The 27323-nt window shown below is 36.0% G+C and overlaps 1 pseudogene; it reads left to right on the top strand.

The window, feature by feature from the left end:
* The first annotated feature begins 678 nt into the window (after positions 1 to 678).
* LOC113511160 (cyclin-dependent kinase-like 1) lies at positions 679 to 26990 on the top strand (annotated as a pseudogene).
* The last annotated feature ends 333 nt before the right edge of the window (positions 26991 to 27323 follow it).

Here is a 27323-nt window from a genome sequence, read left to right as displayed (position 1 = left end):
TATTTCATGTAATTATAAGGCGCCGTAGTATCCTGTTATATTCATGGTGATATTCATTGTTTGTCTTGTTTAGGTAATGGTAAGTACTTTCCATGAGGTTATCATCATGTGACCTTACCATTTGTTTACTAACATTCTCGCGAAGTTGCTGGCCGTGTGATTCCGGCATATATTAGTCCACCTCCTCCTTTCCCGTGGCTGTCGTAAGAGACTAAGGGAGGGCGAAGGATGTAACAGCGACTTTCTTAAAACATGTCCAAAGCCTATCTGCGGTTGCCAATCCGCCTGCCAAATGTGGAAACTACTGTCAAAGCCCCCTAAGGGGGAGGCTGTGGACAGTTGAAGGCTGATATGATGACGATGATAATTCTCGCGAAGTATATCAGGAATTTTGTGCACAAAAATCAGCTAAAAGAATAATTCAATTGCAAACAAAAAATATACCAAATTATATAATAATATACTGAAATTAATACAAAATTAAAAACAATATCGCATTTTAAACACACAAGAAATACAAGCTTTCCACACTTCTTTTCGAAAGCCATTAAAAATAAATAAAAAATAATAGTCTAGAATGCAATGCAAAAAGTGTCAAAGAAAACTACTACTGATAGTACTATCGCAAGCTACAAATTTTCCGCTTAGCTCATAATTCGTAGTCAGTACTCATCGCCGGTCGACCGTAGCCACCCGTCTACGCTCGCGCTACGCCGTAGCCGATACTACGATACTTCGTTCATAATAAATATTTAATTAATGCGGAAAATTAATTATTAATTAAATAAATTTTCTCTAAATTAAATTAGACATTAAATTTTGTAATTTAATACATATTAAGCTCTTTTCGTATAATGAGGATACAGTTTGTATATAGTAATTCGACGGAATGCGGTGAGTTGTTCGTATTTTTTTTATAGTGCGAGACTATAAAAAACGTTTTATTTCTCGGAAATTAGAAACATAAGAATTGTGGTTTCGTTTCCGTTTCGTGTAATTAATTTTGTTTCTTTAATACTTATATTATTACTTGGTCAATTAATTTTGACATGCTATTAAACTGAATTGATTGTTTCGCTTTTTGAGTTTTATTTCACTTGTTAGTTTTTCTCTCATTTTGAGATTTTTAGATATTTAAGGTTAGATTTTAATGTACCGACTTCAAAAGAAGGAAGTTTTCAATACAGTTGTGTTTTCATTATGTTTGTTATCTCATAACTTCATCAATTGTAAATCGATTCGGAATTTTTTTTTTGTTTAAAAAGATATATTTGCAGTTTGGTCTCATTGAACTTTCACAAAATAGGTTAAGTGGTTTAAATTTTATATCAAAATAAAGTTTTTTTTTTAATACTTTATAAAGGACGAGGTTCTAAATTCGGTTGTGTTACATATTAATTTTAAATTTTTATTGTCTCCTAACTTTTACTTACCTAAAACTTTTTTTACCCAAAAGGATATACTTACAATTTGGTTTTATAAAATTTTTATCAAAATCGGTTCAGTAATTTAACTTTTAAAAGGAAATAACTGATTTTAGCACAACTGAAGTCAGTTTTTTCGTGGGATCTTAAATTACTATTTTGGAATATACATATTTAATGTCGTGGCATAATATGTGCTTTTACGTATGTTAGATAATTAATATTTATAAAATGTGTTAATTTATCATAATTTAGTTAACCCGAATAGTAACTGGTAATCATATATATTGTTGTATGTGGTCCCGGCATATAATGGACTATCCCTTTCTTTCCCATGGATGTCAGAATAGGTGACTAAAGGAACTTAATAATCAAGGGAAGGGTAGCAACGTCCCTCTTAAAACATTTCTCAAGGCTAACTGCGGTTGCCAACACGGTTGCCAATCATGGCAACTACTAACAAAATTCCACTGATGGGGAAGTGTTATCTTTAGCAGTGGACAATTAACGGTTGATATAAAAATATGTTATTTTAAATTAAGTTAGGTTTCATTTTCTCGACTTACGTCAGCTTGAATACAGATCCCGTCTTGTAACTCATGGGAAAAAAGGTATACCATATATATATGTATTTGTTCATTTGTATTTGTATGCTTTTTTATGCAAATTAGAATGGCAAACAAGCTGCACGGCCCACCTGATGGAAAGTAGTAACTGTCGCCTATAGACATGAGCAGTACCATGGACATAACAGAGTATACTGTTTTACCCATGATACCCCCTATGCGTTGCCATTCCTGAGGATATATTTTTAATGGGTGATAATGGAATGGTAACTCCGCCTGCGCTATCGGGATACGCTGGCGGGGCACCAGTGAAGGATGATAGATAAGGATGAAAAGGCAGGTCAGTTAGCCCATCGTGACGAATTCCACTAGAATTAACTACGATGGTTTCCAGGGGAACCACGTGGAGGTCGACCTGATAGGGTGTATTGCTAGCAATGGGTCAATTAGACCCCATTACTAACAATCCCTTTCCCCCGCCATTCCTGAGGACTAAGGTTTAAGATCCTTTGTATCCTGTAAATTCATTGCCATATCTTCCTCACCCTTCATAATGAAACACAGCCATGCGGGGGGAAAGGGATTGTTAGTAATGGGTATAAGGATCCTATTACTAGCAATATACCTTATCAGGTCAACTTCCTCGCGGTAACCCCTGGAAACCATCGTGATTGCTTCACTTTTCACCTATCATTCCACACTGGTGCCTCGCCAGTGTATACCGTTAGCGCAGGCGGCAACAGTCACGTAAACATAAATGCTTCATGGTAGAATTAGGAGTGGGACAAAGGTACCCAAGCAAATAACTTTTGTACAAAATCTCTTTTTGGTCCATACATTCATATTCTATTAGGGTTATTAGTTACATAATATATGTTGTAATTATTTGTACCCATGTATTAATGCATTTTGCATAAACGCTTGCAATACCAAAGGAGTCCTCGCGCGTTGCCAACACTTGAGACATGGATATCTTAAGATGCAATACTCAGTCATTCCACAGCCATATCTCACATTCCAAAGTAGAACACTGGCATGCAAGCAACGAGCCTGACGGCTGAGTAATAATGTAGAGACATCGTCTCGGATGTTGATATTAGTTTAAACCTATACTAATATTATAAAGAGGTAAAGTTTGAGAGTTTGTATATTCGAGGTAATCTCCGGTACTACTGATCCGATTGTAAAAACTCTTTCATTGCTCTACTTCATCCTCACTTATCTTCTCTCACTGGGGCACCAGTGAGAGAAGATAAGTGAGGATGAAGTATCGGTATACACCGGCGGGGCACCAGTGAAGGATGATAGGTGAAGATGAAGCAGGTCAGTTAGCTCATCGTGACGTATTCAACAAGAATTGTATTTAATGTTTGTTATACCTATATGTTATAATGCAATATGCTGTTGGTGTTCCTTAAATAAATAAATAAATAATGAATATTTTTTCTATGTTGTCCATTACCTTTTAGTCTAAAATTCGATTTAACATACAAAGAATTTTTGTGTGCGCCTGATTCGAACTCCGAACTTTGCAATATAACTTCTCAAATACCTGGTCCATCATTCCGCAAAGTTGGTGGAACAAATATGTCAACGTAAATATTGACGAGCGAATGTCGCGTGCCTGCGGCGATTTGCCGCGATATCACAAATTACTAATCAATAAATATGTTTGTTGGACAAACTTGCACTTCTTTGTTATTTGTTGTTGTTTCCTTTAAATGAACATAATTGTCGCGAATATTCCATGTAGGCGTTTTAAACGAATACATTATTTACTAGCGACCCGCCGCGGCTTTGCACGGTTTTTTTTATACAACTTAGAATGGCAAACAATCTGACGGCCCGCCTGATGGAAAGTGGTAACCGTCGCCTATAGACATGAACAGTAATGGACATAACAGATATATTACTGTTTCGCCCATGATACCCCCCATGCGTTGCCATTCCTGAGGACTCAGGTGTTATTCCTCTGTACCCAGTAAATTCACGCCATAACCCTTCAAACGCCTTCAAACCGAAACACAGCCATGTAAACAAAGCTGCTTCACGGTTGAAACACGAATGGAACAGAGGTACCCAAGCAATCGACTAAATTGTGTGCTACAAAAAAGTCTTCAATTCTGACAAAACTGGATATTTTGATATAAAAATTAAATTCAATTATTGAACCGATTTTCATAAAATTTCTTTGACACCAATCTGTAAGCATATCCTTTCAGATTTTTCTAAATCCGTTTACAAGTGACGGAGTTATAAGGTAAAAAGTATAAAAGATAATACAATCTAAAGGGGGTAAAGAGGTTTCTTCAGGGTCGGTAACGCACGCGTAATATCTCTGGTATTGCAGGTGTTCATGGGCTACGGTAACCACTTATCATCAGGTGGGCCGTATGCTTGTTTGCCACCTCAGTGGTATAAAAAAAATCGTATTTGGAACCCACTTTTACTGAAGTCGGTCGACTCAATGTCGGTCCAAAAGCGACTCTTAAAACTTTTAAATGCCTCGTTTATTGCCGACTCGCTGCATACATTTTAAGTATGTATTCTGGTTTTATTTGCGACTGTCATCTACTGTTTTTTGGTAGCACGCACAGCAAGGCACGGCAGAGAGTTTTCCCCTTTTTTTCACGATTAAATTGCTTAATAACTATTTGGGATTCAAATTCAGCAATATTATCAGTGGTTTCCGACGTAGTACAGGGACGTAGTACGTCCTCTGTGCTGTCGTGATTCTTTTTTTTTTATCTATGGAATAGTTAAAGCGGATTAACATTAAATTGAGGATTCGTGATTCTCAGACACGCCTTTCAGTACTACTTCCATTGCCATTGTACCGGTTTGTCATTATTTATTTGGCGCGATTTATTTTTACTCATAAAATACGACATTGAGAGAACTGAGGTAATAGTTTTACTACTACAACAATATTTGAAACTGCGCAGAGATGTTGCATCTTTGTGCATCTTCTACCGAATTTATCATGGGGAGTGTTCTGAGGAATTGGTACCTGCTGCTGATTTTCACCACCGTACAATCCGCCACAAACGAAAGTTTAATCCCAATCATCTGGATGAGTGGCGGTCTTCCACCGTGCGTTTTTCAAGGCACTTTCTTCCACGCATAACCATTCTTTGGAATCAACTTCCAGCAGCAGTATTTCCAAACCGATACGACAACATAACCTTCAAGAAAAGAGAATATTCCTTTTTAAAAGGCCGGCAGCACACCTGCAATGCTTCTGGTGTTGCGGGTGATCATAGGCGGCGGTAGTCACTTACCATCAGGTGAGCCGCATGCTCGTTTGCCGCCTGTGTTGTAAAAAAAATATTATATTTGATTTCATTATTTATTTAAATTATTACAACTGTTGACAGTCTAAATGATGTTCATTATTATGTTTTCCCTAGTTTTTCCCCATGGCTTTGCGTGTGCGCATAATTATCCTATATAGTTGTCCTGTATATTTTATATATTATGCAGAGACACAATTAGGAGAGAATGGGTGGAAAGCTATGGACTAGGATCGTCTAGGTAGGTCTAGGCAAATAGAGGTTTCGTCTATTTGCCATTTGGCGTAGACCTCCTCCAAGCTCTTCCACACCTCTCGTGTCTAGAAGGAGAAGGGGATTGTTAGTAATGGGAAGGTTACTCCTTATTGCTATCAATACACCCTATCAGGTCGACCTGCACGCGGTTCCTCCTGGAAACCATCTTGACAAATTTATCGTTGAATTCTTCAAGATGGGCTAACAAACCTACCGTCATCCTCACCAATCATCCTCGCTGGTGTCTCGCCAGTGTATACCGATAAGATAGATGGGGTTACCATTCCATTCTCATTCAATAAAAAAAAATTATTACCATCTTCTGTAGTGTCTACCTTTGCCTTTTTTCCAATCAATTATAGTATAAAATAAAATATGTATACACTTTTAAAACGACTATAAAAAGATCGCTTAAAAAATAGCTAATAATACCCATACGTATATCAATATAAAAGTTCGCCCATTATCCTGCAACAATTTAAAAAGTACAAATTGATGTAAATTGACGCACTATAGGTTTGACATTGACCCCTCAATGCCTATTAGTGGCACGATATGTCACATGAAATGTCATATTACAACACTGTTGGATAGGTAGGCAAATAGAGGGCTTGATCGATGACCTTCGACATTGATATATTTTTTTTGTAATAATCATTTCCACGTAATAATGTTTTAATCATAGACTAGATGAAGATAGATGACGCAAGTGTGATCTATCTAACATGTGAAAATTTATTCATTAATTCATTTCAGCCAGTATCTGTCCACTGCTGGATATAGGCCTCCTCTATAGATCTATGCATCCACTGACTCCCTGCAATGCATTTGAGGTCGTCACTCCATCTAGTGGAGGGTCGTTCTACACTGCGTTTGCCTACATCTGAAAACAATGCGCGTTGTATTTTTACTACAAACGGCTCACAAAAGCCATTGTCTTTAATTTCTGTTACATTATGACGGTCTGACTTGAGTTCATCATTAGTTATAATCTTTTAGGATCAACTTAAGCGGAAGCGGTGTAACTATTTCATAATTATCCAATTAAAAAAAAATGGCTATAATATCGAAATTTCTAGAACCATAACGTCTGTTGAAGCAAAGTTGAATTTTTCCACCTACGTTTCAAAATTAAATCTGCTATTTTCGCAAATCAGCTTCCAGGTTCGATTTTCGGTCTGCCCTATTTAGAAACACAAGCGTACGACTCGTATGATGTCAACGATTATCATTACTTATAAACGAATGTAACAAAAGGTGTGTTACGTACGCATTGACAACCCTAAAAAACTTATTACGTTCTTATTTGAAAACCCTAAAAATGTCTGCACTTATTTCGAGAATTGTTACAAAAGTTGAAAAAAAATGTGTTCTCACGAGCAACGCCATGTGCCATTCTTTAACTATGATAGCTAAAGTAACTACAATCGAGAAAAGCTTGACAAATTGTTTTTTAATGACTATTTGACCAAGAAGTACAGTTGACCTTCCACGATGTTCTTTGTCTGAGAATTGTACACACTTGCTGCTATTTGAGTATGTTTTATTGTTACATTTTATCAATTACCTATTCAAATAACGTCCTAAGTAATTGATGTTGGTTAACCTTAATCTGTTATTGGGGCGTTTATAACACTCGATACTCCATCTAAAAATATATGATCAATGCGTAACAATACATTTTGAAGTCGTATAAAAATACACTTAAGTCATGAGTCGATGATACTGAATAAGTAAAAGAATAGTTCAATAACAAAGAAAAATTATAATACAACTATGTACTGTATAATTTTATATCCCTGTATTTTGCTTCGCCGATGATTTATTCAACATGGGAATGAGAACATCGGGTTGATATTGTGAAGCAATTAGAATACATTATTAGTATTGAATTGACGACAAACGTTGTATTTGCATAAATTATTTATTCGAATAGTTTTAATTGTTGATCATGTGATTTGTAAATAGATATAAATAGATATAACGGTTAAACCAGCCTATGGACGCCTGCAACACTAGCATTGACATGTGCGCGTTGCCAACCTTGAAAAACATAATATACCCTTTTTGAAAAACTATATTATAGCAAGTATTATATTATCTGTGACTATTGTCTCTAGGAAAAACTTCGGCAGAGAGCCCATACACAGTTTGAGCGTTCGCATTTTTAATTATTAATTTAAGGAGATAAAATTTACCCTATAAACTAAAACTATAAACATTTGAAAACCTCACGCGAATAATAGTATAACTGAGTTTGTATAACAGTCAGCATTTATGATAAAAGCATAAAAAAACCGCTTGTTAAAATTTCGCCAGTAGTTGTAGTGCTATAAGACATGTAGACTTCCACAATTAAGACAAATTCAAATACAGAATTTGAAAAGCAGCTGCTGTCGATTCGGGAAGAAGAAAAAAATAAACAAACGTGTTCTTTTTTCAAATTTCGATTTGTTTTTTTGTCAGGTGTTCCATTTGTGAAATATGAAGGTGTCACATTTCGGTGAGGGCGGTGAGCATGGCCCGTCGGTCGGCATTGTCACCCTCCACGCCCAATAGTCGAGGCATGGACAAGTACGAGCAGTTGGCTGTCGTAAGTACACCCCCTGACGGTCTCAACTGTGTTTAATTTATCGTATACTAGATTTTTCCACGATATATATATATATATATATATATATATATATATATATATTCTTTATTGCACTTGTAAATTACATTGGCGTAGGCTTTAGTGATGTTTTAAGAGAGAGGCTGCTGCCTCCTACTACTCCTCAACCATTAAGTTTCCTTAGTCATTTCTTACGACATCCACGGGAAAGGAAGAGATGGCCCATGTTATGCCGGGACTAGACAGCAGGATTCTAATAGTACAATCGGTGAAATGTTATGTTCACTCTGTCCGATTAATAATATTTTTTCTTTATTATAGATTACAAAGATCCATTTTTGTGCTAGTAACAATTGACTTAAATTATGTTAGTAGAAAAAAAAAACAAAATTCATTTTTATATGCCATGCCCCTATAATAATTTTGACTCACAATGAGAGGATCGGGCTATCGTATTTGTTACACAATGCCCACAAAATGCTGTTACTGCTGCCACGCAGTCGGTATAAAAGAGATGCGATCCATTTTGCGTCTGATGGCATAGAAGTCATCTGTCCATGCCGCTGCAAACATTGTGGATGCACTACAAAAACGTGGCAGCCGTCAAGTATTACAGTTGTGAACACATATTTTTGTTGCATGATCAGGTTGGCGAGGGTTCGTACGGTGTGGTCCTAAAATGCCGTCGCCGCGACAACGGACAGCTGGTCGCTATAAAGAAGTTCCTTGAAACAGAAGATGATGCAGCGGTCAGAAAGATGGCGCTGAGAGAGATTAGGATGTTGAAGGTAATTTGCAGAACTGTAATACTTGCTGACATATCAGCACCAGATAATGAGGGAGACTTTGTACAAAAGTCGTTTGTTTGGGCACCTCTATCCCATTCGTGTTTTTACCGTGAAGCAGTTGTGTTTGCATGGCTGTGCTTTGGTTTGAAGAGTGGGATATGGCAGTGAATCTACAGGATACAGAGGTATAATACTTGAGTCCTCAGGAATGGCAACGTATGAGGGGTATCATGGGTAAACAGTATACTCTGTTGTTATCTGTTGTTATGTCCATGGTACTGTTCATGTCTATAGGCGACGGTTATCACTTTTCATAAGGTGGGCCGGCAGCTTGTTTGTCATTGTAAGTTGCATTAAAAAAGTGACTACTACCGCCCATGAGCATGAATGGCAGATGTTCTGCCAGCTTTTTAAAAAGGAGTATGGTCTTTTTGGTATTACAGTGGCATTCGTAGTTGCGTAGAGAGTCTTTCTCTCTTTATACTCCTACGTCCGCGCAATTATCGTAAAAAAGGGGTACAAAGTTTTTGATTCACGTAATAATATATAGATTTTTCTTGAACACAGAAACTTCGTCACGATCATCTAGTAAACATGATCGAGGTTTTTCGACGTAAGCGTCGTTTCTACCTGGTATTTGAATACCTGGATCACACTCTGCTTGATGAGTTGGAGGCCTCACCTGGTGGACTGGGTGAAGATACTGCCAAGAAGCACCTTTACCAGCTGTTGAAGGGGATCGAGTACTGTCATCAGAATTCTGTTAGTACTAAAGGGATTTGAGATTTATTTTTATTTTCTTTACTAGCTTTTTTTCACTACATCTTATGTGTGGATTTCAGAAATAGGAAAAACTATAAATAAACCACTTGTAGATAAAACATGCCTAAGTTAGTCCTTCAGAAACACAGTTGTGAAAACCGCATTAAGTTTGGTGCAATAGTTTTTGCATGATGCCAAAACAAACATACAGACAGACAGAAAGACGAAAATTTTTTTTATAAATATTTGTCATTGGTCGCACTAAGACTCCTTAAATATTTTTTTCTTAAATATGAGAGATATTTAAGAAAAGGTATATACTCGTACATATGTACAGACGTTGTCTAGTTGTAACCTTATTATATTAATAAGATATTTACTAAGTGTTCTCAAAAAGACGTATAGGTCGATGACCCACCTAATATATAGTTAAGCAGCAATAAACATGAATATGATCATAGAGTTTGGAGAGTACAGCTCTGTGAAGTACTTCCACTGTGACGCGCACTGTGTTTACCATAGGGAGACTTTGTACAAAAGTCGATTGCTTGGGTACCTCTGTTCCATTCGTGTTTCAACCGTGAAGCAGTTGTGTTTGCATAGCTGTGTTTCGGTTTGAAGAGTGGGATATGGCGGGAATTTACTAAGTACAGAGGAATAACACCTGAGTCCTCAGGAATGGCAACGCATGGGAGGTATCATGGGTGAAACAGTATACTCTGTTATGTCCATGGTACTGCTCATGTCTATAGGCGACGGTTACCACTTTCCATCAGGTGGGCCGTCAGCTCGCTTGCCATTCTAAGTTGTATAAAAAAAATAATAACTTTTGCATGTTGCCATTCACTACTATATTCTGTAATTTCTATAGTAATGTTAATAATTAGCTTATTCTCAATTCTAAGTTGTATCAATGATGAAAAAATTTACATACATACATACATACATATCTGTCTCGCCTATCTCCCATTAGAGTAGGCAGAAAAAAATTAACCAAATAAATTCAATAAAACTCCCATCAATAAAGTTTTTAGACACGAATGATTGTTTTGTTAATTTTATGACATAGATAATTCATCGTGACGTGAAGCCAGAGAATGTGCTAGTCTCCAACGCTGGTATAGTGAAGCTGTGCGACCTAGGATTCGCAAGAGCCCTGGCTGCCCCCGGCGAGCCATATACGGAATATGTGGCCACCAGGTGGTATAGAGCTCCGGAGTTACTGGTCGCCGAGCACAGGTTAGCCGCTATTTATATTTCAACTCTTTTCCCTCTGTTTTTTTTTTTAATGAATAGTAATTGTTTGTAAAGAATGTGTTCTTGTTATATATTTTTATTTATTAACTAGTTGACCCCGTAAACGTTGTTTTACCACCTATTGCGAAATATAAAAATCGCGATTAAAATACAGGGGTTGATCGTAAAACGATGAAAATTTAAAGTTGTATATATATTTCAATGCTAAATTATAATAAGATTAAAAAAAAAATATAAAAAATAAATAATTGTATTATTGACGGGTGAAAAATAGATGTTGGCCGATTCTCAGACCTACCCAATATGCACACAAAATTTCATATAAATCGGTAAAGCCGTTTCGGAGGAGTTCGGTAACAAACACCGTGACACGAGAATTTTATATATTAGATTATATTAATTATAAGTGAAAATGCCATCTGTTGACTTGATTTATTACATTTTTTTTTGTTCTATTTCAATTGTTTATCCATTTTTTTTTATAAAAAATTACAATTGTCAATATATGTAAATAGGTTAATTTTGAACATACTTTTATTTTTGTAAAATTATATACATACACTTTTATTCATTCCACTTTTAAACTTATAAGACATATTAGTTCTCAGGAATGGCAACGCATGGAGGGTATCATGGGCAAAACGGTGTACTGTTATGCCCATAGTACTGGGGTCTACCATGAAATGAAATTCCGAATTTTCGGTCTCAATTTCGTATTTTTGTTCATACCAAAATCGACCTTATAAATGGAGCTTAACATTTCATTTGTCATAAATCCTACCATAAAAGTAACAAGGAACGATACTTTAGCATTTTTTTAAATTTTTAAACGGTATGTATCAAGTAATTTTAACAACAAATTTTTGTTTCGATCGGATCCGAAATTTCGGAAAACATTTCATAGTAGGCCCTCTGTTCATGTCTATAGGTGACGGTTACCACTTTCCATCAGGTGGGCCGTCTGTTTGCTTGCTATTCTAAGTTGTATAAAAAATATACTTTTATTTATATATATCCTACTATATTTTTTCGCGTGATCTAAAAGCTAAGATATGGCTGTATTCGCTGGCTAATAATTTAGTTCACAATAACCTGAAAATCATGAGTCATAATGGACTAACAACGCTGTGGCAGTAATTGTAAACTGCCATCGAAGAATACTGACTTAGTACAACTAATTTTATTGTATTTTCTTTTTTATTCCTTTATTTATTTATATGCCTTTGTACATTGTATGCCCCCCCCCCCTACCCACTCCCTGTGATATGTGTTCTGATAATATGACATTTTTACCTTGGCAGGTATGGTCCGGAAGTAGACATATGGGCCATAGGGTGCCTATTCGCCGAGATGCTCACGGGCGACCCTCTATTTCCTGGAGACTCGGACATAGATCAACTGGCGCTCATTATAAAGACTGTCGGTAAGGTATTCATCATCGTCATCATCATCATATCAGCCTTTAACTATCCACTGCTGAATATTAGCCACCCCCTTAGGGGGGGGGGATTTTCCAGTAGTTACCACGCTTGGCAGATTGGCATTAGTTCAGTTATAAAATGTTATATAATCTGCTCGTCTTCCCTCACCCTCCCTTAGTCGCCTTACGACACCCACATAAAAGGAAGGGGTGGCCTTTTTTTATACTAGGACCACTCACAGTGCTGATCATGGAGGTCATCAAATAATTAATATAGCCTACTACGTGTATAATTTTGACTATCCAGACGCATGTAGTGCGAGCCATAGACATTAAAAGCATATTCAGATTTTTTTTTATTTTTTCATCGACATTTTTCTTAACTGACGGAAATTAAATGGTTCCTCCTTCATTATTGGTTAACGCTGGCAAGACCTGGTGCCTCACCGCGGATGATTGATAAGGATGACGTCAGCTGGGCTGTATTGACGAAACCTGTATTTAACCACGATGGTTTCTAGGGAAAAAGCTTCCATGAGAAAGCTAGGGTACGGACTGTGGTAGACTTGTTTATTAACAACCTAATCGAGGCCACAGATAATATACTACACTAGCCGAGGCTTAGAAGTTAATGCTGATTTTTTTATTGTGATTAGATAAGTTTTTTTTTTAATGAATGATAATGGAATAGTAAGGACTCCTGCGCTAACGGTATATGCTGGCGGGGAGCTACCAGTGAGGGATGATAGGTCAGAATGAAAAGGCAGGTCAGTTAGCCTATCGTGATGAATACACCTGTAATTCAGCACGATCAAGACGCATGGAGAACGACCTGACAGACATTACTAAATGAGACAGTTCGCATTTTTTTTATTTTTTTCCCCCCGATCATTTTTCTCCTCGACACCAGCAAGGGTGTTAAATGGTTCCTGGGTGCATTATGCGGTTAACGGGTGGGTGCGCGGGGTGGGGCCTACCGGGGATGATTGATAACGTGATGACGTCTGTCTGCGGACGGAACCTCGCGCCCGACCACCCGCATCCGCGTTGCTGCGTCACAAGTAAGTCCGCACTGATACTTGACTTCATCATTTCAGACATTGTAATTCCATTTTTTTTTTAAAAAAGAACAGCAGTTTAGTTTAAATTTTATATTTATTCTTTTATGTATTTCCCTTTTTTTTTTGTATACGTATTTCTTTATTTTATTTTTTGCGTATGTTGTTATTGGTATGATGTAAATAATGCAAATAAGTTATCTATCTAAAGTTTGCAACTATAGTTTATAAAGATAAAATAGTTGGCAGTTATGGTATAGTTATACGAAAAGGGCTTATAACACACTGCGTGTGCAATACAATAACGCATTCCGAGCGATGCTCAACTTGCCATGGCGGTGTAGTGCGTCTGGCATGTTTGCAGAGAACAGGGTTAATGATTTTTTTGCTATTTTACGTAATTATAAGGCAAAATTTCATGACAGATTAATGACAACAAGTAATCATATTGTAAAGATGTATTTCTCACAGCATACCTGACGACAAGAGATTCAGCACGATGGTTTTTATAATTGATGTATATTTTAAAAATAATAATAACAATTTATTTAATTAATAATATAAAAATGTAAACTTTGGGTATATACGTCTTAATGAAGATTTTCTCGATAAGCTGGACCGTCTCCTCAACCAAGCCATACGCTTTATCTTCAATCTCCGCAAATTCGATCACATTTCTTTATATCCAGCAAGTGGTGTCCATTCGTCAACGCAGAAACGTTACAACTCTTTGTACCCTCTACACTCTTCTTCGACCCCCAGCTCCTAACTACTTAAGGGTAAATTCCATTATCTTTTTGAAACTAACGAACGTAACCTTCGTTCCAATAATACTCTCCAATTATCTTTCCCCTCTCACGTACTGGTTACACTTCAGAACTCTTTTCTCCGACATTCTTCACGCATCGGAACGCGCTTCCTGATGCCATTAAGTAGACTACCGACTAAACTGATACTTTCAAAAAAAGCTTCATCATTTCAGCCATTATATTATTCCAATTTTTTAAATAGTATATGATATATGTGTAAGTATATTTGAATTTATATATATTTATTCTTTATATATGTATTTTAGTTTTTTTTAATTAGTATAGGTATTTTTTTATTTTTGGGAGAGATTTTTTTAAGCGTATGTTGTTATTAAATAAATAAATGTAAATAACCTGCAAATAAGTTATTATTATTATTATTTTTTAAATTTCATCTAAAATTTTCTCCCCTCTTAAGCAAGGATAGTTTACAAAGATAAAATAATTGGCATAAACCGATTTGGATGTTGTTTTTTTCTAAAAGGTCATACTTACAGATTGGTCCCATAGAAAGTTTATAAAAATCGAATCAATAGTTTAGTTTTTAGATCAGAATAACTGGTTTAATTACAATAGAAGTCGGTTTGTTATCGTGAGAAACTATATTTAAATATCTTTTTTATAAATCAGTATTTATTCTTACTTCTCTTGAAGAGGGAGACTTTGTACAAAAGTCGTTTGCTTGGGTACCTCTGTCCCATTCCTGTTTCTACCGTGAAGCAGTTGTGTTTGCATGGCAGTGTTTCTGTTTGAAGGGTGGGATATGGCGTGAATTTATTGGGTACAGAGGAATAACATCTGAGTCCTAAGGAATGGCAACGCATGGGGGGAGCGAAACAGTATACTCTGTTATGTCCATGGTACTGCTCATGCCTATAGGCGACGGTTACCACTTTCCATCAGGTGGGCCGTCAGCTTGTTTGCCATTCTAAGTTGTATAAAAAAAAGATAGATGGATAGATAGATAATTTATTTACATTACTTACAACACATAAATAACAATACACATAGATAGACATACACAATAAAAAAGAGATAAAAAAATACATTAAAAAAAAAGCATAAAAGAAGTAATATTTATTTATATAAGTAATATTTCCGTATCACACATGCGTATGCCATAGTAACACAAAATGATCACAACTCAGTTTATAACGGACAGATACTGTTACGAAGATGAAAGATTATAGTTCATAAAGCATAAAGCTAATCTCTGTAACTGTAACTCAATTAATCTAATGGTTTCTGTTATTTATTTATTTATTTAGAATATAATATCAAATGAAGGCGAATATAATGGACAAATACAATGCAGTTTATTTATATTTCTTTTTATTGTTATTTTTAATGAGGAGTTTCGCGACTGACTCTTGGCCACTACAGAATATCAGTGTTTTGCTCTTTTAAGGGCAAAGCAATAAACTTTATTTTGTGTTACTATGCTGAAGGAAGGGAAAGAAAGGAGATTGTTAGTTTATATATTTTGTTTTTTTTTTATGTGGGCTTTTTTATTTTTATTCTTTTGTCTCTTTTGCTGTATATGTTTTTTTTTATTGTAATTTATGTGCTGTAAGTAATGTAAATAAATCTATCTAATTAAAGCTCTAGACTTTACAGTTCATTGTCCTTGCTCAGTAACATCTTTATAATGCTGTTTTAATTTTCATTTCGAATCAGATGCAGTATAAATGACTCACAAATGTATAAAAAAAAATTAAATTATTAACAAAATTAATTTACAATCCCAGATATTTTAATGCGGACGGCTTCGCGGAATGCTTCAATGCAGAACTGAGAAAGAAATTGGGCAAAGAAATAGGGGTAACGTTGTCTAATTTTTTTTTTTTTATTGTTATTGCGGTAGAATACGTAATGTGTATGTGAGCAGTAGCTAAGTGCAAATTCTTAGGAGTAGACTACGTCGAATTTAAAAAAAGTTAATCTAAACTAATGTTATAAAAAGGTAAAGTTTGTTAGTTTACATTTTCAGGGTAATCTCTGGTACTACCGATCCGATTTTAAAAATTTACCGATAGAAAGTTCCTCTACCTATCCTTGAATGCTATAGACTACTTTTTATTTTAGTAAATATATATTTTTTTAATAATTAATCAAAATAAATCTAACTGAAGTTGGCAAAAATTCTATAATATGGCATGCAATCGACTTTGTACAAAAGTCGATTGCTTGGGTACCTCAGTCCCATTCGTGTTTCAACCGTAAAGCAGTTGTGTTTGCATGTCTGTGTTTCGGTTTGAAGGGTGGGATATGGCGTGAATTTACTGGGTACAGAGGAATAACACCTGAGTCCTCAGGAATGGCAACGCATGGGGGGTATCATGGGCGAAACAGTATACTCTGTTATGTCCATGGTACTGCTCATGTCTATAGGCAACGGTTACCACTTTCCATCAGGTGGGCCGTCAGCTTTATTGCCATTTTAAGTTGCATAAAAAATTAATACTGTTTTATTTTATTGTGTTAATATTTCTTGGTGGTTACATAAGTAATTATTATATGTAAGTCAATATAGAATCACTTGACCTGTTCTCAGGAGTGTAACTTGATACATACAATGTATCTACCATGGAGGTACAGTGAATTTTGCAATGTCTGTGGGATTTAATCCATAGGCGAGGGCTACCAAGAAATCTGATCCGGCTTATTCGCGCTTACCAGTCTGCATACAGTTGATGTTATATGAAACCGTTTCTTCTGGTTTCTAGTCGCCGCCGACTCAGCAAGGCGCGTCTCGCCCACCAGGCAAGCCTCGTCAGCAATGGACGTTGAGTATTATCCCAGTAAGTCAGAATAGATAGATAGATTTATGATTTATTATGGCTAATTCAATGTAACAATTAATATGTATTTAGAATAATTATTTGGACATACGTAATTGATAAATTTTTACTTTAAAATGTTAGCCACTAAAAACTAAGTAACATGTGCTAAGACAAAAATTTGCATGCCTTTAGATAAGGCGAAATGTGTAGCTCAGTTACCATTTAAGATCTTTCGAGCAAATAAATTATTCTTATTCTTATTCTTTATTTTAGTAGATATGATTTATTTTAGTCCCCAAGATACAGATCTGGTCTAGTTTGGCGACTGATGGTAAAGCAGATTTTTTTCTCGTTCAATATAAATTGTAAAAATTGTAAATTGTATTTTATACAACTGTATCTCACTTGAATAAAAAATATTATTATTGTTATTATTATAGATAGATAATCTTTATTACCAGTAATAATATTAAAAAAAAAATCAACAGTAAATAGAAGAAAAAACAATTAATTTTGCTAGAAATAGGAGCCGCCTGAGCTATTGCTATATATGTACACGTCCAGCGAGATGTACCTGTATAGCGCTGATTTTCAGTAGAATTAAACTCTGAATAAGTTATCGCAATTGACCATGATAGTATCATAATAAAGTAAAAAAATAAAAAAAAAACTACGTGAAATAATAATAAATTATATGTCGTTTGGAATTCAATTAATGTAGTGTTTTTGTATGAATCATCGTCATCATATAAGCCATTAACTGTCCACTGCTGGACATACCTCCCTATTAGGGGATTTTGCTAGTAGTTACCATGTTTGGCAAGTGGATTGGCAATCACAGTTAGGCTTTGGCTATGTTTTAAGAGGGACGGTGTTGCCCATCCACCGCCCTCCCTTAGTCGCCTTAGACATCCATGGGAAAGGAAGGGGTGGCCTCTACAATACAATGAGCTATACAATTTATAGATACAATAGTCAATAAGTAATAGTTTTTTTTTTTTCAGGATCATAGCCGTTCGCGAACGGATAGCAATGCTGGCGAGTCCCTAATAGACTATAACTACACTCCAAGTTAGTATCTCGTCTGTAATAGATCATACGTAGACAAAGCATCAAGAGTCAAAGAAAGCTCCGAAGAATTAAGGGAATTGGCAAACAAGTCGTTATTTCATACTTAGTATTCAATTATTCAATATCTTGGCAGTAGGTATCGAAACCTGAAAGCATACATACATACACTCACACACACACACACACACACACACACACACACACACACACACACACACACACACACACACACACACGCACACACACACACACACACACACACACACACACACACACACGCACACGCACACGCACACGCACACGCACACGCACACGCACACGCACACGCACACGCGCACGCACACGCACACGCACACGCACACGCACACGCACGCACACGCACGCGCACGCGCACGCACACGCACACGCACACGCACGCACACGCACACGCACACGCACGCACACGCACACGCACACGCACACGCACACGCACACGCACACGCACACACACACACACACGCACACGCGCGCGCACACGCTCACGCACACGCACACGCACACGCACACGCACACGCTCACGCACACGCACACGCACACGCACACGCACACGCACACGCACACACACATACACACGCACACGTATACGCACACACACATACACGCACACGCATACGCACACGCACACACAATACCTACTGTTAATAGGTAGGTAGGTATATTTGTCATTGGTTTTTATGATAGAAGTTACCCAATTACTAGTTTTATATAATTAAAAAAAAAAATTGAAAAAAGTTTGGCGTTTTTTTTGGAAGCATTTTAAAAGAGAAACTAAATTAGACATTATTATTAATAGATTCAGGATTATTCTTTGGTTAGAGAATAGTGATGCCAGGTACGTGGTGACTAATGATCTTGTCTATAGGTTTTAAGGTCACCACTTACCTTAATGAACAATGACTGTATGAATTTGGTTATAAATAACTAGAGAACAACTTTGTATCATTACTGAATATATATTTTTTTTTATGGATGAAAATGGAATGGTAACCTCGCCTGTGCTAACGGGATACGCTGGCATATGCTGTTGTCGTGATTCAATAAAACTACATAAAAAAATTATTCCCCAGCATCCGAGACTCGGATGGAGACGAGTTCAATAGAGAAGAAGACCCTGCATCAGCCGCTAGCATCCACACAAGATAACACACAGGTGAGTATACTTTAATATCTGAAAATTGGATAGTAACCTCGCCTTCTTTTTGGTTTATGCTAACGAGTACCACTAGGTTACCCATTAAAAAAATATATAACTGATACTTGGAATATTGACTTCAACTATGCGTAGACAAGGGGGAAAAGGATTGTTAGCAATGGAGTTTGACAGCCCCATTGCTAACAATATACCTTATTAGATCGACCTCCACGTGGTTCCCCCTGGAAACCATCGTGAACAATTCTTGTTGAATTCGTCACGATGGGCTAACTGACCTACTTCATGCTCACCTATCATCCTTCACTGGTGCCCCGCCGGTGTATACCGATAGCGCGGGTGGGGTTACCATTCCTTTATCATCCATTTAAAAAAAAAAAACTATACGTAGACAATTATTTCGTAGTGCGTGGAGGCGTTGCCTCCGCCCGCGCGCCCCGCCCCGCCGCGCTCCCTCGCGCGCGCCCTCAATGAAACCTTTCAAGTAAGTTATATTTTTATTTACTTATACTAGCATTAGTATTATATTATTTATGGATGATTTTGAAAGAGCGTAATCGTATAGTTTGCAACCGACCTCAAACTAATTCTCTGATATTGAAAATACCGTTAACAAAGCAAATTAATCAATTTTCAGTTTCAATTTCAATTCAATTCAATTTATTCGCAACAATACTACATTGCGTTGAATATTTCTTATAAGTAACAAGAAGATATCATAAGACAACTTTACAATAAAACGGAAAAAGTGTAAAGTAATAAAATAACCATTAATAATTTTAAAAAAATTACAAAATTAACAAATGTAATTAGTAAGGCATAGTATACAGTACATATTAAAATTGCGTGTTCACTCTATGTTTGAAGGATTCGAGATCCAATATTTTAAAATTCATCAATTGAGTAGATGCATCTTTCCAAAAAATCGGGATTGTTGCAGAAGATTCACCGGTTTTTTTTTTTTTGATGGGTCGAAATGGTATAGTAACCCCGCCTGCGCTAACAGGATACGCTGGCAGAGCACCAGTGAAGGGTGATCGATGAGAATGAAAACAGGTCAATTAGCCCATCATGATGAATTCATCAGGAATTAACCATGATACTTTCCAGAGGGAACCGCGAGGAGGTCGACCTGGTTGGGTATATTGCTAGCAATGGGATTCTCAGTCGCCATCACTAACAATCCCTTTCCCCCCAGATTCATCGGTTGGATTCAATTTTATTGTGCTTGACAATATATGAAATTATATTAACCACAATGGTGACAGACAGACAAATGTCTCTGATTACCTTAGATAGGATTGCAGTCGTGAGGATATTTATTTTAATTTTTATTACTTTTCTATTAGTACTCAAGACATTTTGCGGCTGGCTTTTAGCTACAAAAGAATATCAGTGTTTTGCTCTTTTGAGGGCAAAACAATAAACTGAGTTGTGACCATTTTGTGTTACTGTGGCACACTCACGAAATGAAAAGAAAAATTACATCTTTTTATGTATTTTTTTTTTTGTTGTTGTTGTTTTATTTTATTTCTTCTTTTGCATGTGTATCTATAACTGCTGTTATTTGTGTGCTGTAAATAATGCAAATAAATTATATATCTATCTATCTATCTAGTAGAACAAGTACCTAACAATGGCATGTTGATGACGGGTCATTTTTAGCACGAATGACTCCTAACTAACTTTAGTGGACCCTTCAACTTTCAACTTCTCCATTCTAATTCCCCAGAAAAAACCTATATAGGGCCTCATTTTGTAAAATACGTTCTCGAGAAATCAACTTGCTCGAAATCAAAAGACTCAAATGCAATTAGTTCTCCGAAATTACACAAAAATCCTGATAATCACCTTAAAAATTTCTCAGAAATTTTAAGTTTTTACATGGAAGTAATACGATTTTCCATTCATATCCATTGCCTCTTCTTTTCATACCGGGTTCAAAAAGAGCAAAGCGCGTTTTGCGTCACCCAATTTTATAACTCGTCTCTATTCATATGACGTCATTAGTACGTAAATGACGTGCTATATGACGTCATACAAGTAAGGGTCAAGCCGTATCTGTGATTCACTCAATCGACTCTGATATGGCAAATATCAGTTTTTACGTGTTGGGCTGACACCAATTCGTTTATTAAGTTTCCTCGAAATCAATTCAGCCTTTTTCCTTAAAATGAGGTAACAAATAGAAATAAATATATCAGTTCTGAAAAATAGTGGCTTTGAATTCTAATCTCTAGTATTTTTGCGAAAATAGATTAATGCATATGAATTCAATGATTTTTTTTATACCACTGAGGTGGTAAACAAGCATACGACTCACCTGATCGTAAGCGGTTATCGTAGCGCTCATTGCCGTCCAATTACAAATGATACTTAACATAAAACCAGATAACAAATGTCCAAAGCGGACTAAAAGCGAAACGACGAGAAAAAGAATAAAAGATTAATATAATAAAAAAGGAAAACAAATACGTACAACGTTATCATTATTATTTTTCAAACATTATCTTACTTTTTGATATTATACTCAATTTCGTGTATAATATAGTATATGTCATTTATGTGTAAGTATATTTATTCGTTTATATATGTAATTTTAACATTACGTTCTTCCGAAAACCTTTCCCTTATGACTCCTTCTCATTCCACTGAATTTTATCACAATTCCTTCACTGTTTCTAGCATTAGGTTATGGAATTCATTGCCTGTTGTTATTAGAAGTACAAAATCCATTGATGCTTTCAAACGACAAGTGAAAGATTATCTTTTCTCTATCTGATTTTTTCTTCATTTAAAAAATTGGCATTCCTTATTTATGTATTTATATAATTATTTATTTTATGATAGTTTGTTTTCCTTGTGCCTATAATTATGAATATGTATCCTAGTATTGGGTACATATTTAACATATATGCATGGGATTATATAATTTTGTTTGATTGATATGTATATGTATGTGATTGTGTATATATGTGTGTATATATGTATATAATTTTTATATATTTTTAATCTGCAAAGATGCTTTTTTAATTATAAAGCACTATTATACCTACTTGTACAACAATTAGTCCATTACCTTAAGGTTGTCTTGAAAAGATTGCTCTCAGCAATAAGATCGCCTTACTGTACTTATATAATTGTATCGTTATGTTTGTAAATTGTCTTGTTTATTTCCTGTATTGTATAATGCAAATAAAGTATACTCATTCATTCATTCATTCATTTTAGTGTATATGTATATCAATATAATTAGTAGTACCGCATTCGAGTATTCTGACACTTCCCTATGGTTGACTGGGAGAGAATGCTTTTAGCATTAAGTGCTAATGAATAAATAATAATAATAATATCTTAATATAAAATATATATTTTTTTTCAGACGTTCCCGGTACCGGTTAATAATTACCCGCGAACACCGTACATTAAAAAGTAAGATTTTTTATGCAACTTAGAATAGCAAACAAGCTGACGGCCCAACTGATGGAAAGTGGTATCCGTCGCCTATAGATATGTACAGTACCATGGACATTAAAGAGTATAATATTTCGTCCATGATATCCCCCATGCGTTGCTATTCTTGACTGGATAATAGATTTAAAATGTGTTCTCCAAAATTCTGTGGCATCCACGATTTTGTTTAAGGGATATGGAATGATTTATATGATGGAAAGTGGTAATCAGAGAAAACATCAGTATAATTTTCACAATTGCATAATTTTTGACTCATGGAGACATTTGTAAGTGATGTCATCGCTATTCTGACAGGGATCGTCGTCGTATCAGTTGGTAACTGCCCACTGCTGAATATAGGGGAGCTGGCAACATCCCCTGTTGAGGGGATTTTGCCAGTAATTGTCACGCTAGGCAGGCGGGATGGCAACCGCAGTTAAGCTTTGGTGATGTTTTAAGAAGAACGCTGCTGCCAATGCCACAACTATTGAGTTTCCTTAGTCGCGTATTACAATACCGACGATAAAGGAAGAAGGAAGAAGGGGTGGCCCACACGGCGTCTTCTGATAGTATAATATCGATATATCTCTTTTTTTTATACAACTTAGGATGACAAACAAGCTGATGACCCGCCTGATGAAAGGTAGGTAACGGTCGCCTATAGACATGAGCAGTACCATGGACATAACAGAGTATACTGTTTCGCCCATGATACCCCCCATGCGTTGCCATTCTTGAGGACTCAGGTGTTATTCCTCTGTACCCAGTAAATTCATGCCATATCCCACCCTTCAAACCGAAACACAACCATGCAAACACAACTGCTTTACGGTTGAAACACGAATGGGACAGAGGTACCCAAACAATCGACTTTTGTACAAAGTCTACACAGAACCATAAACCACAAACTAAAGTTTCATCCCAATTATCTGGACGAGTGGCGGTCTTCCACCGTTCGTTTTTCAAGGCACTTTCTTCCACGCACAACCATTCTTTGATCATGACAACGTAACCAACATTCTTCAAGAAAAGAGTATATTCCTTTTTTAAAAGGCCGGCAGCACCAGCGCCAGCAGCAGGTGTTGTGGGTGATCATGGGCGGCGGTGGTCACTTACCATCAGGTGAGCCGCATGCTCGTTTACCCCCTGTGTTGTAAAAAAAAAATTGCCAACACCATTGAAATTACGTTGATTTATGAGTTGTTCAATGTTAACATTTCCTTGTCATCACCAGGGTGAACAATAAATTGGTGATGGATGAAGAACTGCTGCGTGGTCGCGCCGTAGCCAAGAAAACTATCAAAAAGCCGCCAGAACTATCGCTGCCGTATGTACCGGGAGGTAAAATTTATTTTTCTTATACCAGAAGGAGATTTTGTATAGTATTTTCCCTAAGCAAATGTCTCACCCGCCACTATACAATTGCCTGGCATTCAGTATTCTGATCTGAATTGTGATATGGCACTAACATTTTTCTTTATAACGCATAGAATGGCAAACAAGCTGACCTAGTACCTGATGGAAAGCGGCAACCGTCGTCTATGTGGTATCCTTCATACATTGCCGCTCCTGAGAATAATGGTGTTATGCCTTCGTACCATGTAAATTCACTGTCATGTCCCAGCCTTCAAATCGAAACACACCAGGGAGAGAAGAGATTGTTAGGAATGAGGATCAATAGCCCTATTGTTAACAATATACACCCTGTCAGGATGACCTCCTTGCAGTCACCCATGGAAGACAGTGCTCAATTCCATGTGAATTCATCACGATTGCTTAATCTAAGTGACCTACCTTTTTATTCTCCTTTATCATTTCTCACTGGTGCCAGCGTATACCGTTAGCACAGGTGGTTTTTTTTATGGTTGATAATGGAATGGTAACCCGAATGGTTAAATCATCAATGGGCTGCAATGACCATTTACCACGCAATCAGTAATCAATACTTTTGTCACCCTTGTTTATAATAAAGAAGTCAATACTAGTTTCATTTGAGGTAGACAGGGACTAGAGAGTACCATACATTCTTTATTTAAATTCGTTATATTTTTTAAATAAAATGTATGTCATTAATTTTCAGCCAGCAACAGTCCTATAAAAAAGGCTAAGAATCCACCCATGCATAGCACAACTTCGAAATCATACGATATGTGGGACTCCTCGGTGAGTTTGTGATAGTTTTAGAGAATTAACCTGCGACTTTGACCTTGTGATTAGGATGTTTTGTTTGACAGGGACATTATTATACAGCTTTACTGTATAACATTAAATTCGCCGTGTGGTCTCGGTATAGAATTGACTACCCCTTCCTTTCCCGTGGGTGTCGTAAGAGGCGACTAAGGGAGGGCTAAGGATGGGCAGCAGCGTCCCTCTTAGAACACCTCTAAAGCCTAACTGCGGTTGCCAATCCGCCTGCCAAACATGGCAACTACTGTCAAAACCCCCCAAGGGGAAGGCTTATGTTCAGCAGTGGACAGTTAAAGGTTGATATGATGATGATGACATTTTTTAATACGGAAGGACAGACGTAAATATTTAAATTTTTCTTTTATTGTATTAAATATATATGTATAATTTGATTGCTTGTTAATTTTCCATTGTTCCGACAGCGTGTGCCCGAGCTGGCGTCGAACGGGCGAACACCAACGAATTTGCCATACATGTGACCATACATATTCGGCTTGTGGAGAGCCGCTTACTACTGACCAGCCGTCCCCTCTCATACAATCTTATACAATTACTATACCGTCTCTAATAAGACTGCCGTTTAAAAATAGTGTTGGGGTCGTCCATTTCATACGAGTCGTTTGCGAATCTAAAATTTCTTGGGTCGTTCACATTATTTTATAGTAGATAGATAGATAGATTTCTTTATTAGTTCTTTATTCTTTACAAACAATTTCAAGAAATAATAATAAATTTATTTGTTAGAATATGGTACAACAAGGTGACAGTAGTAAATAAATTCCTATCATATTCTGATGTTTCCAGCCGACAAATATTTAAAAGCATCTGAATTATTACCATTAATACATTTCATCCATTATCCATCTACTGCTGGACATAGACCTCCCCCATACACAGCTATAAAGAATGGTCCTGAGCCACCTACATCTACTGATACCCTGCAATGCATTTCAGGTCGTCACTTCATCTAGTAGGGAGATCATTCTATACTGTATTTACTCGTACGGTGTCGCCACTCAACCTTTCTTCGTCATCGGTTGTCGGTTCTCCAAGCTATGTGACCAAGAAATGAGTAAAATTGTTTTATTATGACAATATGATTTATTTGATACAATATCGACATATGATTTTATATTCTAAACAGTTCATTAATTTGTTTATAATTGTATAAATATGAAATACAATTAAATTGAAGTGAAAAAATATGAAACATTGTTTTTATGAACAATTATGAACATGAATTATTCAAGCTGTGGCACATAATGGAACTGAATTATAAACTAGCTGTATCACAAATTTAACTACTATTTAAGTTTCTTTTTATGATTATGATCTGTTTTATATGTGTAATAAATAAAATAAATAATAATAATCACATAAATGATGATGATGTAATTCCATTTCATGGAATTTTCTAGATTACAGTTATTATACAAAATAGGTTTCCGTTATATTCGGCCATATTAAAATCCGATAAAAGGCCATCTTATATAAGTACTTTTTTTTATCATTTTATATTCTATTTTATAAAGAAAAATTTCATGTTTATTTCACGTTAGAAATGTATAAGTACATAATTATGCTATTACCTATTTATCTACCTTTTTAAATGACATTTGGCAGGCATTTTAGATTCGCAGTGACCAGTGTGTGGTCACATTCGATTTTATATGGATAATCCTCAATAAATAGTTTTCACATGTTTTGTACAAATTTTAGTATTTAATGAAAATATACGTACTTTGTTAAAAATAATATTTAGATGTTAGAACTCACCTTTTGTTATTGTTAAATGTTATTATTAATTTTTATTTAATGTATTTATTTTAAATTCATGAAAATGATTTGTTTGAATGTTGTTTGAAGATTATTGTCAAGGTTAACGATACGGCCAAAATTAATAATCGAATTTGTCCATAGATTTTTGACACTTTTTGTATACGTAGTTTATAATAACAATTATCAAAGTTAGTAAAATTGAAAAAATAAAATGAAAATTTGTAAATATGTATAGTATAACGCCGCTTACTCGCCTATTAATAAACACTATTAAAATTTTTGAATTTCATTATGGCTGTGTTGAGATGTCAGTTTCCAAATTTTCGCTTATATTTTCAGTACGCTTACTACTACTACTACGTTTCCGCTTATATTTTATGCAACTTAGAGAAGCAAAGACGCTGACGACCCACTTGATGGAAAGTGGTAACAGTCGTCTATAGACATGAACAGTATCAAGGGTGTAATAAAGTATACTGTGTTGCCCTGCGGTTGCGTTGTCATTCCTGTAGAATTCATATAGTCGTGAACACTAATTCGCTTTAATGATTATAATATTATTAAAACCTAGTTTTTTTTTTTAATGGATGATAATGGAATGGCAACCCCACCCGCTCT

The sequence above is a fragment of the Galleria mellonella genome, unplaced genomic scaffold, assembly GCF_026898425.1.
Source record: "Galleria mellonella isolate WM207_F2 unplaced genomic scaffold, CSIRO_AGI_GalMel_v1 utg56, whole genome shotgun sequence".
NCBI lineage: Eukaryota > Metazoa > Arthropoda > Insecta > Lepidoptera > Pyralidae > Galleria > Galleria mellonella.
The sequence above is the reverse complement of the archived record's forward strand: the minus strand, read 5'-3'. Positions and strand labels throughout refer to the sequence as shown.